General features: G+C 54.0%; 1 pseudogene; it reads left to right on the top strand.

Annotated features, from left to right (window-relative positions):
• Window positions 1-3,372: 3,372 nt before the first annotated feature.
• On the top strand, window positions 3,373-6,344 carry LOC140265262 (ciliary microtubule associated protein 1A-like; annotated as a pseudogene).
• The last annotated feature ends 4,446 nt before the right edge of the window (window positions 6,345-10,790 follow it).

Raw genomic sequence — 10,790 nt, 5'->3', positions numbered from 1 at the left:
TAAATGATTTGTGTTCCCTTTGCTGTATCCCTCTGCCTGCTGTCATTTGTGCCATGTCACAGCCCCTCAGACTCCGGGAGCGGCAGCAGGGGCAGCTCTCATGGAGGGGGGAAGCAGGGGCAGCTGGGCCTGCTGTGCAGATGGACAGACAGGCATCAAGATCCCTCACATGGCATCGTGGCTCCTCTGCCTCGTTTGGGTCCTGGCAGGTTTGTCTTCAGACAAAGAACTTCAGACTCAGCCAAGCCTGGACACCCAGAGCAGCCTTTTCCAGCTGGCGGCAGATCACGAGTGGTGTCCCCCAGGGCTCGGCACCAGGGCCGCTCCTATTGAACACCTTGATCAGGGATCTCGGCCAGGGCATCGAGTGCACCCTCAGTAAGTTCACAGACAGCACCGAGCTGGGACGGAGTGCTGATCTGCTGGAGGGGAGAAAGGAGCTGGAGAGACCGCATTGATTCGATGGTTGGGCTGCAGTTGGACTGCAGGACCTTGAAGCTCTTCCCCAGCTGGAGCAATTCTAGGATTCCATGATCCCAAATGCATCCCAAGTCCATCCCATATCCAGAGCCCAGCCCATATCTATCCCATTTCCGATATCCCATCCCGTATCCATCGCATATCCATATCCCCACAGCCCACGTGCCAATCCCAAATCTCACAGCCAATCCCAATCCCAATCTCATTCCCAGTCCCTCATCTCCAACCCACCTCCCACCTGTCAATTCCAATCCCTCATTCCTAATCCCAATCCCGATTCCCATCCCAATCCCCCATCCCGTCCCCGGTCAAATCCAAATGCATCCCAAGCCCCGCCCCTGCCGCCGCTCCGCCCCGCCCCCGGCCTCTCATTGGTCATGGGCAGCTCCGGCCTGATCGTACTTCTCATTGGTCAGGGGAGGAGTGGGGGGGATGGGGGAGCTGAGGGGGCTGTGGGGGGACCATAGGGTAATATGGGGCTATAAGGAGGGTATAGAGTAATATGCAGGCACGGGGGGGGGGGGGGGGGGGGGGGGGGGGGGGGAATAGGGTAATACGGGACTGTGGGGGGCAGTAGGAGGGATATAGGGGTGAATAGTGGGGGATATGTGGTTGTAGTGGGCTGTGGGGGGATACCAAGGGATATGAGGAATTGGGTTGCTCTGAGAGTAATATGGGGGCTGTCGGGGGGTGTGGGGATGTAGGTAGCTGTTGTGGGAATGTAGGGGGGTGTGGAGGTATGGAGGGGCTATCGGGAGAGATCTGGGGCTATAGGGAGCTTTTGGGGGGCTATAGAGGGATATAGAGCAGTGTGGGGTTTATAGGAGGATATGGGGCTGTAGGGAGCTAGGGGGACTGCAGGGGTAGATGTAGGTGTATATGGGGCTATGGGGAGCTTCCTCGTGGCCATAGGAGGGATATGGGGTTCTAGAAAGTTGTCTGGAACTTTTGACGTGGTATAGGAGGATATGGGACAGCGGGAGCTCTGGGGAGGATATAGGGGACTGTGGAGGGGATACAGGGCTGTTGCTGGGCTGTGGGGGGCTACAAGGGATCATGGGGCTATAGGGAGCTGGGGGGATGCAACATTATATAGGGCTGTGGGGGAGCTATAAGGTTCTAAAAGGGGGCCTGTAGGGTGCTCTGGGTGGGTTATAGGAGGATTATGGGGGATGTGTCTCTAGGGGGCTGTGGGTGGGCAGTAGGAGGATTCTAGTGGGATACAGGGCTATAGGGGATGTATGGGGCTATAGGGTGTATGAGGCTACAGAGTGGGTTATAGGGGCATGTGGGGCTAGAAGGCTCTCCCTCGCTTCCCCTTTCCCTTTCCCCCTCCCTTCCCCCTTCCATAGCAGGGTGGGTGAAATGCTAGTCCCGAAATTTAAATCAGAATTGGAATTGTATTGGACTAGAATATGACTGTTTTTTTGAAAACTGCGTTTTCTCCTGGAGCTTCAGGTCCAGGTACTGTTTAATAATGACGTTGGAGAAGGTTTCAGCATCCAGTCTCCTGCTCAGGAAGAAAGAAGGAAGTTTCTGGAGGACTTGCTGATGAGTGGAACTGAACCTCCCCTTCCAAGAAGGCAGCAGGTGAGGCCGTGGTGCATCTCAGCCTTTCCTCAGTGCAAGGTAGCAGCGATTCAGGCTGTGCTTTGCGCTGCTCCTCCAGCAGCACTTGTGCTTCTATCTGAGAAGCAGGCAGCTGCCAACGTTGTCTGCTGGCTGCAGGCTGGGCAGGCACGGGAAGCACTGCCTGCAGCAGCACCAGCTGCCCTGCTTTGGTTCAGAGCTGTCAGACGTCTGTGCGTCTTTGCTCCCCCTCCATCCGGTTGTGAAGAGCCCTTCCATTGTGGAGAGGGCTGCGGCTTGAGTTGAGCATCTCCTGGTGTGTCACACAGATCCAGGGCTTTCAAGAAGCAGCTGCTTTCAAGTGCTTCAGATGGTGAATGTTCCTAGACAGAGCGCTTGTCTCCTCCAAGCTCTGAAGCCAAGGTTTGTTCTGCAGGTCCCGCTGATGGCACAGGCATCAAACAGCCCAGAGCTCATGGCTGGGGAGAGACTGCGTATTGCTTTGTGAAGGGAGGGCTGGAGGAGGGCTTTGAACAGCGCTGCACAGGAATGCAAGCAGCTGGTAAGAGAAGAGGTGTGTGTGCTGAGAGCAAGGGCTGTACGGCTCATGTCTGGGTGCTGACATGGAATGCAGGCAGAGCTCTTTGCAACTAAATGTTGGCTTCAGTTTAGCTCCTCCTTTCCTCTCTCCCTTTGAGCAACCTCTGTTACCATTCTGCTGAGAATGGCTAAAGGTGCACCCGTGGCTGGCATCAAGACTAACTTGATCAAGCCATAGGAGAGCTCCAAACAACAAGCAGCAGAAAATTGTTGCATGTTCTAGGGGAATATGCAGACATCACACGTGACAGTTATGCATAGATTACTGATTTTTTTGGAGATAAATCTATCCCCCTTTTTGCTGTATTCTTTCCTCTTTTCCTCCTTTCCAGCCTCACTAAAGGAAATTCTCATCTCTGCTGCACCTTCTGTCCCACCAGGACCTCTCACTGCCTGGACAAACGTTTTCATAACACTTCTGGGCATGTGACATTTCCATAACTGACCAATCCTGACTGCACAGCAGTTCCCATTCACACGTGTTAATCCAACAATTAAAAAGAAAACGAGAGAAAAACTACCAATCTGAACAGCCAGCAGGACCAAGCTGAGCTCTGCTGTGTGATCTAACTAAGAGCTCGGTCCATCTGCAGGTGTCAGCAGTGTGAGCTACGACTTCTTACTGGTTGGGGTGCAAGGCCGAGAAGGCGTGGAGGGCATGGCTCCAGGCCAGCCAGACGTCACAGCACGGATGGCATCACCCGGAGCCTGTGTGCTGTCACAATGTGCTGCCATGACGACGCCGGGCCCTCCCCAAGGACAGCCGGCCACTGGCTCCAGGCACCTCATTTGTGAGCTGTGCTGCCCGCAGCCGCTCGCCGTGCCCTGTGCCTGAGAGCAGCCCCAGCAGCAGAGCAGCTCAGCCTCATCGCGCTCGTCCTCCAAGGCTCAGAGAGGTGAGGGAGAGTTCCTGCACACTTCAGGCTGCAGAGCCCAGCTGCAGGATGCGGGTTTGGCTGCAGTGTGTGTGAGGGGCGTGTAGCACAGGACTGGCAGTGAGCAGGAGAAATTGCTGCCGGCCCTTCCTGCTCAGGAACTCCGTCAGTAACTGCTCTGCTCTTGCCTTTAGGTTTGGAGGCACATGCCTGCCAGCATGGACGGAGCCTGGGTGGGGACCTGGAGACCCCATCGCCCACGTGGCCTCATCTCGGCCCAGTTCCCCAGCCCCGGGCCCCAGTACTCCATCCCGGGGACAACAGGTACAGTGACCGTCCCCAGGGCTGGTCAGAGGGGCAGAGCAGCTCCCCAGCCTTGCCCCGTTCTGGCAGAGCCTCCTGGCTCTCTGGCGCAGCTGCAAGCCAGGCCTGGCCGAGGAAGGCCAATGCTGCTGGCGCTGCTCCTTGTGACCCGAGGACAAAGGGGCCTGCTTCTGGTCTGGGTCCAAAGGAGCTCAAAACATGCAGCTGCACAGGGGTGTGCTCTCTTCTGCTTTTCCTCCTAGGTTACGTGGGCCACAGCCCCACCAAAAACCGTGCCCCCGCGTACACCTTTAGAGGGACCAAACGGCCTGCGGCAGAGAGCTGTGGGCCAGGTCCCTGCTACTTTGTGGAGCCGGCCATCACTAGGAATGGCAAGTACGTGGTTCCAGGCACCCACCTCCGGGGACGACCCACGACAAAGACCACCGTCACCCCCGGACCGAGTGAGTAGCACTGCTGCAGCACTTCTCCCAGACAACACGAGCACGCAGCACGTTTGCCCGGGGTCAGCTCACGCCCTGATGGAGCTGTAGGTCTTTTTTGAGAGAGCATGAGCTGCTCTGAGCAGCGATAAATGCCCTCGGAGAAGGACAGCTGCCCAGCACCATGGGCCCAGGGCACAAGGCACTATGTCTGAAAAGAACAAGGAGCAGGGGGCTGACAGGAGGGACAGCAAGGCAGGACATAGTGGCGGGGCACAGAGAAGTGTCCCCGCATGCTGCCTGTGTCCCCCAGCAATTCTGCAGCTCTTCAGAGGACCCTTTCTGGCTGCAGACCAGCCCTTCACAGCTTTCTTCCTCCTCTCCTCTGTCCCAGGTGACTACCGCACCGAAGCTGCCAACAGGCACGTCTTCAAGTGCCCACCGGTGCAGTCCATGGCCTTCCGGCGGGAGCCCCTCCGGACAGACCGCCCTCCAGGTACGTGACCCTGGCAAAGGCAGACCCTTCAGCCTGAGCATCCTCCAGGGACGGGCTGCTGCTCAGCACCAGCAGAGGGCCTACTGCATGGCCTGTGCGGCAAGATGCGGCGCTGGGCCACAAGCTTTCTTACATGACCACCACCTCTCGGCCAGCAGCGTCTCCAGCTGCTCATGCTCGAAGCTGCTGGCACTGGCCCTGTGTCAGAGGAGAGGCAGGAACTGGCAGAGGGGCAAGATGTCCCTCCACTTCCCACCAGCGGGCTGGGCAGGCTGCCCCTCGCTGCTGCTTCCATCTCCTCCATCCCCTCACGCACACACTCTCTGCTGCTCCTCCTGCAGGTCCTGGCACTTACACGCTGCCCAGGCTGATGGGGCCCAACACAGCCTACACATCGGCCAGCCCCTGCTACTCCATGAGGGGAAGGAGCCAGCGCGGTCGCTTTGATGAGGACCTTGCCAAGGTGAGCTCTGCTGCTCCTCTTTTCCATGTTAGCATCCGAACCTGGGCTGCTCTCCCTGTGCCACAGGGGCTTCCAACCCTGCTGCAACTTTGCTTAATGCAGCCTTCCAGGGAAAGAGAGAGCCCTGAATGTGACCCCAGCCCCGTGTGGCCATGCCTCTCTTGCAGACTCCAGGTCCTGCGGCGCTCCCCAGAGTGGCTGTGGATGTGTACAAGACCAGGGCGCCCGCATACACGATGCCAGCCCGACCAAAACAGGGAGAGGGCAAAGCAGTGAAGCCCGGGCCAGCAGACTACAGCGTAGGCCGGGTAAGGCCTCAGCTCAGCTCTTCCCCTCTGCTTCACAAGCACAGCCTTCATGCCTCTCCCCCTTTCCCTGAGGCTTCGTCCAGCCAAACAGCTTCTGGCTGCAGGAACCAAGTGCAGGACAGCAGGCCTGCTCCTTGCCCTCGTGCCACCTCCAAGTAGAGGAAGTGAGGAACAGCGCAGCACGCAGCTTTTCCTCCCTCTGCACCTATTCCCTTCAATGGGCCGTGCTGGTCTTTCACAAGCTCTTCGGGGGGGATGCAGCTCAGAGGGGCTCCAAGCAGCACACCCCCAGCATAGGAGAGTTAGCTGTGAGGTCCCAGGTGCACAGCCTGCCCTCTTTGAGACAGGAGGGGCCCATAAGAGCACATGTAAGGCCAGCACACCTCCCTGAGCCAGCTCTGCTCTAGCAGGGAGCTGCACCGGCTCTGCACTGGCGCTCAGCCCTTCCCAGTGAGGCACCAGGGACTGTCTGGGATTGGGAGGGGTGCAGGACAGCAGGGAGCAAGGGCAGCAAAGAAAGGCCCTTGCTGATCTGCCTTTCCTTTCTGCCCTCCCAGGTGACGCTGATCAAGCCCCAGGCGCCTGCCTCCACTTTTGGGATCCGGCATTCCCTCTACACAACCCCTCTCATCGTGGAATAAGACAGCAAAGTCTGGAAGGCCGTGGTTGCTTTCCTGGAACGGGAGGGGAGGAGAAGAAAGAGCAGCCAACTGCCGGTTTCCTTCTGATTCCATTTCCCTTCATCCAGTTGGGCTTTTGCCCATTATACTGTTAGATGTTAGTGTTAGGAGTAAGTCATTAATAAATTAATTTAGTACCTTTATGTATACCTTCTTGTTACTCCTTTTTCCTCACCGCTGCACACAGGAATGCGCTGCTGCTCCCTGAAGCCTTTCTAACATCAGCACATTGCAAACCGCTGATGCTTGCTTTATCAGTCATTTGCATTACTGAGGTCTGCCACGTGCTGAAGTAAGGAATCAATGCAGCAAATAGCAAAGGGAGGCCAGTGTGGGCAGTGCAGCCCTTCCAGCGCCATCAGGTAGATGTCAGTGAGATGCCTGGGGCTGGGTGACTTAAACACCTGCTGGTGATCAGCTGCCAGCTTACAGGATGGCCGGCAGCATTTCCTGTACCCGTGACAACACCTGGCTTGACCGTAAAGACATTCCTGAAACAAAGGTTGAAGGGAAAATAATGAAACACGGAGGCAAAAAGAGAATAAAAAGCAACAGATGGCAACAAATATAGAGAAGGCAAGTAAGAAAGCTAACCATAGCACAACAAAGGAATGCAAAGCAAAGCAAGGCAAAGAATGGAAAAAAGCAAACTTGCAGGAATGGAGGAATGTGGGAAGAGCTGGGCCCCTGCTTGCCACAGGAGCTGCATGGGAGAAGAATCTGGGCCAGAATGTAAGAGGAACTCCTTTGGGTTCTGGGTTTGAATCAAAGCTGAGAAGCTCGGGAGGAGCTGTGGGCCGCTCCAGGCCACCTTGCTGTCTCCCCAAGAGATCAGGTACATGGGCAGGGCAGCGGGCTGAAGTGCCAGAAACAAGCATCCGTGTGGAGGAAGGCAAAGGGTGGAGGAGGATCAAGGGTAGCTACTGGGCATGGCCTTGCTCAGCAAGGGGAGGAAAAGCCTGGAGGGCATGAGCAGGGAACAGAGAAGGGCAGGCAGTAGGTGTGAAGTTGGGAGCAGAGAATGGTTTGGGTTGGAAGAGAGCTCAAAGATCACACAGTACCAACCCCATTCCTTTTCCCCATTCATTCCCCATTTCTTCTCCCTGCTTCATACAGGCACTTACAGACAAAGTAAGGCTCATGGAGAAGACTGGGTATACACAAGATCTTTAATTCATTGGTGCTAGAGAACTGCTGGAACATACTTGTCCAGATCATGGATATTTTCCTACAAGCACCAACCAGGCACGGCAACTCACAGCTGAAATGTCATTGCCCTTTCCAAGTAACCAGTCTACCTACAGGCTTCTCATTAGAGACTTGCAAATAAGACCAGAACCCATTTATTCCCATTTCACGGGTTGGCTTCTCTTCACCACACATCACATGCACAAGAACAGATAGCTCTTGCAAGGAAGCACGTTCCTACACACCCGAGCATCCTGCTGAGCAGGGGCATCATCCACATACATTCCCTCCTCCCCAATTTATTTACATCAGTTCATTTGCTGGTGAAATTCTAGTCTAGCTTTTCTCGGGACATTCAGCCACAGCGAGGTTGGCCAACATGCCACACCTACAAGCTCCCCAGATTCCTTCCTCCTCACACCTGCCTGCACACACACAAACTGACTGTCAGGCAGCAGGACAAGGCCCGGCCTTTTGCACTACTCATAAAGCCCGGAGTTCTCATTAATGAGACGAATCTCTTCACTGGTGCGAGAAGCCAGAATTTCCATCAGGCAGCCTTCATCTGTTCCTGCTCCCCAGGGAATCGCCAAGGCAAGATTTAAGATACCAACAACCGCTCCTGACATGCAAATAAGAGTTAATAATAAATTAAGAAGACATTCATAGTAAAGCAGTAAGTCCTTGGCCTGAACTTCAGCAATACAAAAGAAACATTTCCAAACCTTCACAGCCCTCCTCAGTTCATGCACATCAGACATGGCGGTGGGAGTCATCATCCCAACCATCACCCTCTCAAAATTCCCACTCAGCAACCACATCAAGTCACCAATCAAATCCTAGAAAGCCAAGAGAGGAGGAAGGAGGTGGCAGAAGGTACGGCCTTCCAGGACAGACAGAACTGAGCCGTTCACCTCTTCTCTTTAGGCTCTAACCCTCCTTGCATCATCAGCTGCTCTGAACTGAACAAAAACAAAACAACCTAGGTCAAGGAAATTCTCCACCGACCTTTCTCTTATGGAGATTGGGTCCTTTGTCACTTTTCACCCAAGTGACACAACCACCTTCACACATCTCCGTAGACCTTTTAGGTGATCAGAACTTGCTGACGTTGGGAAACATTTAGTTTGGTCAAGATGTCGATGATGATATCTTCATCCATGCCTGCAAATGGAGAAAAATGGAAGCCAGTCGCCCTGCCGCCCCAAGTCCCCTACACAGCCAGTTCTCAACAGCCCCAGGACTACATCCATGCCTAGAAGATCATCCAGTCCAACCATTACCAATACTTCCCAGCTAAATCATATCCCTCAACACAACATCCAAATGTTTCCTGAACACCCCCATAGTCGGTGACACCATCACCTCTGTGGGCAGTGCATTCCAGTTCCTGACTACCCTTTCCAAGAAGTAATACTTCCGAATGTCCAGCCTGAACCTCCCCTGGCGCAGCTTGAAGCCATTCCCTCTAGTTCTATCACTGATTACATGAGAGAAGAGGCCGACCCCCAGCTCACCACAACCTCCCTTCAGGAAGTTATAGAGAGCTATAAGGTCTCTCCTGAGCCTCCTCTTCTCCAGGCTGAACATTCCCAGCTCCCTCAGCCGCTCCTCACACGGTCTGTGCTCCAGACCCCTCACCAGCTTTGTTGCCCTTCTCTGAACACGTTCCAGGGCCTCAATGTCTCTCTTGCAGTGAGGGGCCCAAAACTGAACACAGTACTCAAGATGCGGCCTCACCAGTGCCGAGTACAGGGGGACAATTACCTCCCTATTCCTGCTAGTAACACTGTTTGTGATGCAAGCCAGGATGCCGTTGGCCTTCTTGGCCACCCGGGCACACTGTGGGCTCATGTTCAGCCGAGCATCAATCAGTTCCCCCAGGTCCGTTTCCTCCACACAGTCCTCCAGCCACTCCGCCCCAAGTCTATAGCGCTGCATGGGGCTGTTGTGGCCAAAGTGCAGGACCCGGCATTTGCTCTTGTTGAACCTCATCCCATTGGCTTCAGCCCGGCTCTCCAGCCTGTCCAGATCCCTCTGTAGGGCCTCGCTACCCCCAGGTAGATCCACACTCCCAGCCAGTTTAGTGTCATCTGCGAACTTACTGAGGGTGCACTCGATGCCCTCATCCAGGTCATCAATAAAGATGTTGAAGAGGACAGGCCCCAGCACCGACCCCTGGGGTACACCACTCGTGACTGGTCTCCAACTGGATTTAACTCCATTTACCACCACTCTCTGGGCCCGGACCCTCAGCCAGCTCCTTACCGAGATGATAGTGTACCCATCCAAGCCACAGGCTGCCAGCTTTTGCAGGAGGTTAGCATGGGAGACAGTGTCATCAAGTGTAGTATTCAAAAAATAACACATTTTCTTCCCAGAATGCCACCTTATATCCCCAGAATAAGACATTTTCTCCCCAAAACATCATCTTTTTTACCAAATAGAAGATAGTATCTCACCAAAACACTGCTTTCTATCCCCAAAATAAAACATTTTCTACACAAAATGCTGCTTTTTATTCCCAAAATAGGATGTTTTCTCCCACAAATACTGATTTTTATCTCCCAAAGAAAACATTTCCTCACCAAAATTCATTTGATGCCACCAGTTGGATATTTTCTCCTTAAATATCTTTTTTCATCCCAATAGAATCCATTTTCTACAAAAAATGCCACTTTGGAAACCAAAAAAAGACATAAAACACATAAAACACCGCTCCCAAAAAGAAGAAATATTCTCCCTGAAATACCAATTTCCCGTCCCACCCTCCTTCCTGAAAATAAGATATTTGGAAAGAAAGTTGCTTTCACTGTCAGATCTCAATGACTTGTTAAATGTTTTGCATTCACTTTGCTACACTTCTGTCTGTAGACATCTTTCAACCAGTTCAAATATTCCCAGAAGTAGAAAAACAAAGGGACGTTCCAGTGGAACAGCACTAGCAGGAGGAGCATCTCTCATTGCTGCCCCCAGGACCCACAGCACTCATTTCTCCCTGCCTGCACAACACTTTGCTTAATGTCCATGCGCTCCTGGCAACACAAGCTATTGTCATTTATTTACTGTTTTGTACATTCAATTATTAAACGTCTTGCATTCACTTTGCTATACCTCTTTTCAGCCGTTCATTCAGTTACAAAGCCCACCTCCCCGGGCCCCCAGGCCCACCTTCAGGGCAATCTGGGCAGCAGAAAGGGCAGTGACCCCGATCTGCCACCACCATGGGACACAGCCCTCCCCTCCAGGACCCCCTCCCCTCCTCAGTCAGTTCTGCGTGGGAACGGAGGGATGAGAAAAGGCTATGGGAATTCTTGGAGAGCTGAGTGGCTCAGCCTGTAGTGGAGGAGGCTGACTGCGATCCCAGACACAGCCATCAGTCCCC

This window comes from Excalfactoria chinensis, unplaced genomic scaffold (genome assembly GCF_039878825.1).
Source record: "Excalfactoria chinensis isolate bCotChi1 unplaced genomic scaffold, bCotChi1.hap2 Scaffold_81, whole genome shotgun sequence".
Classification (NCBI taxonomy): domain Eukaryota; kingdom Metazoa; phylum Chordata; class Aves; order Galliformes; family Phasianidae; genus Excalfactoria; species Excalfactoria chinensis.
This window is presented reverse-complemented; position numbering and strand designations above follow the sequence as displayed.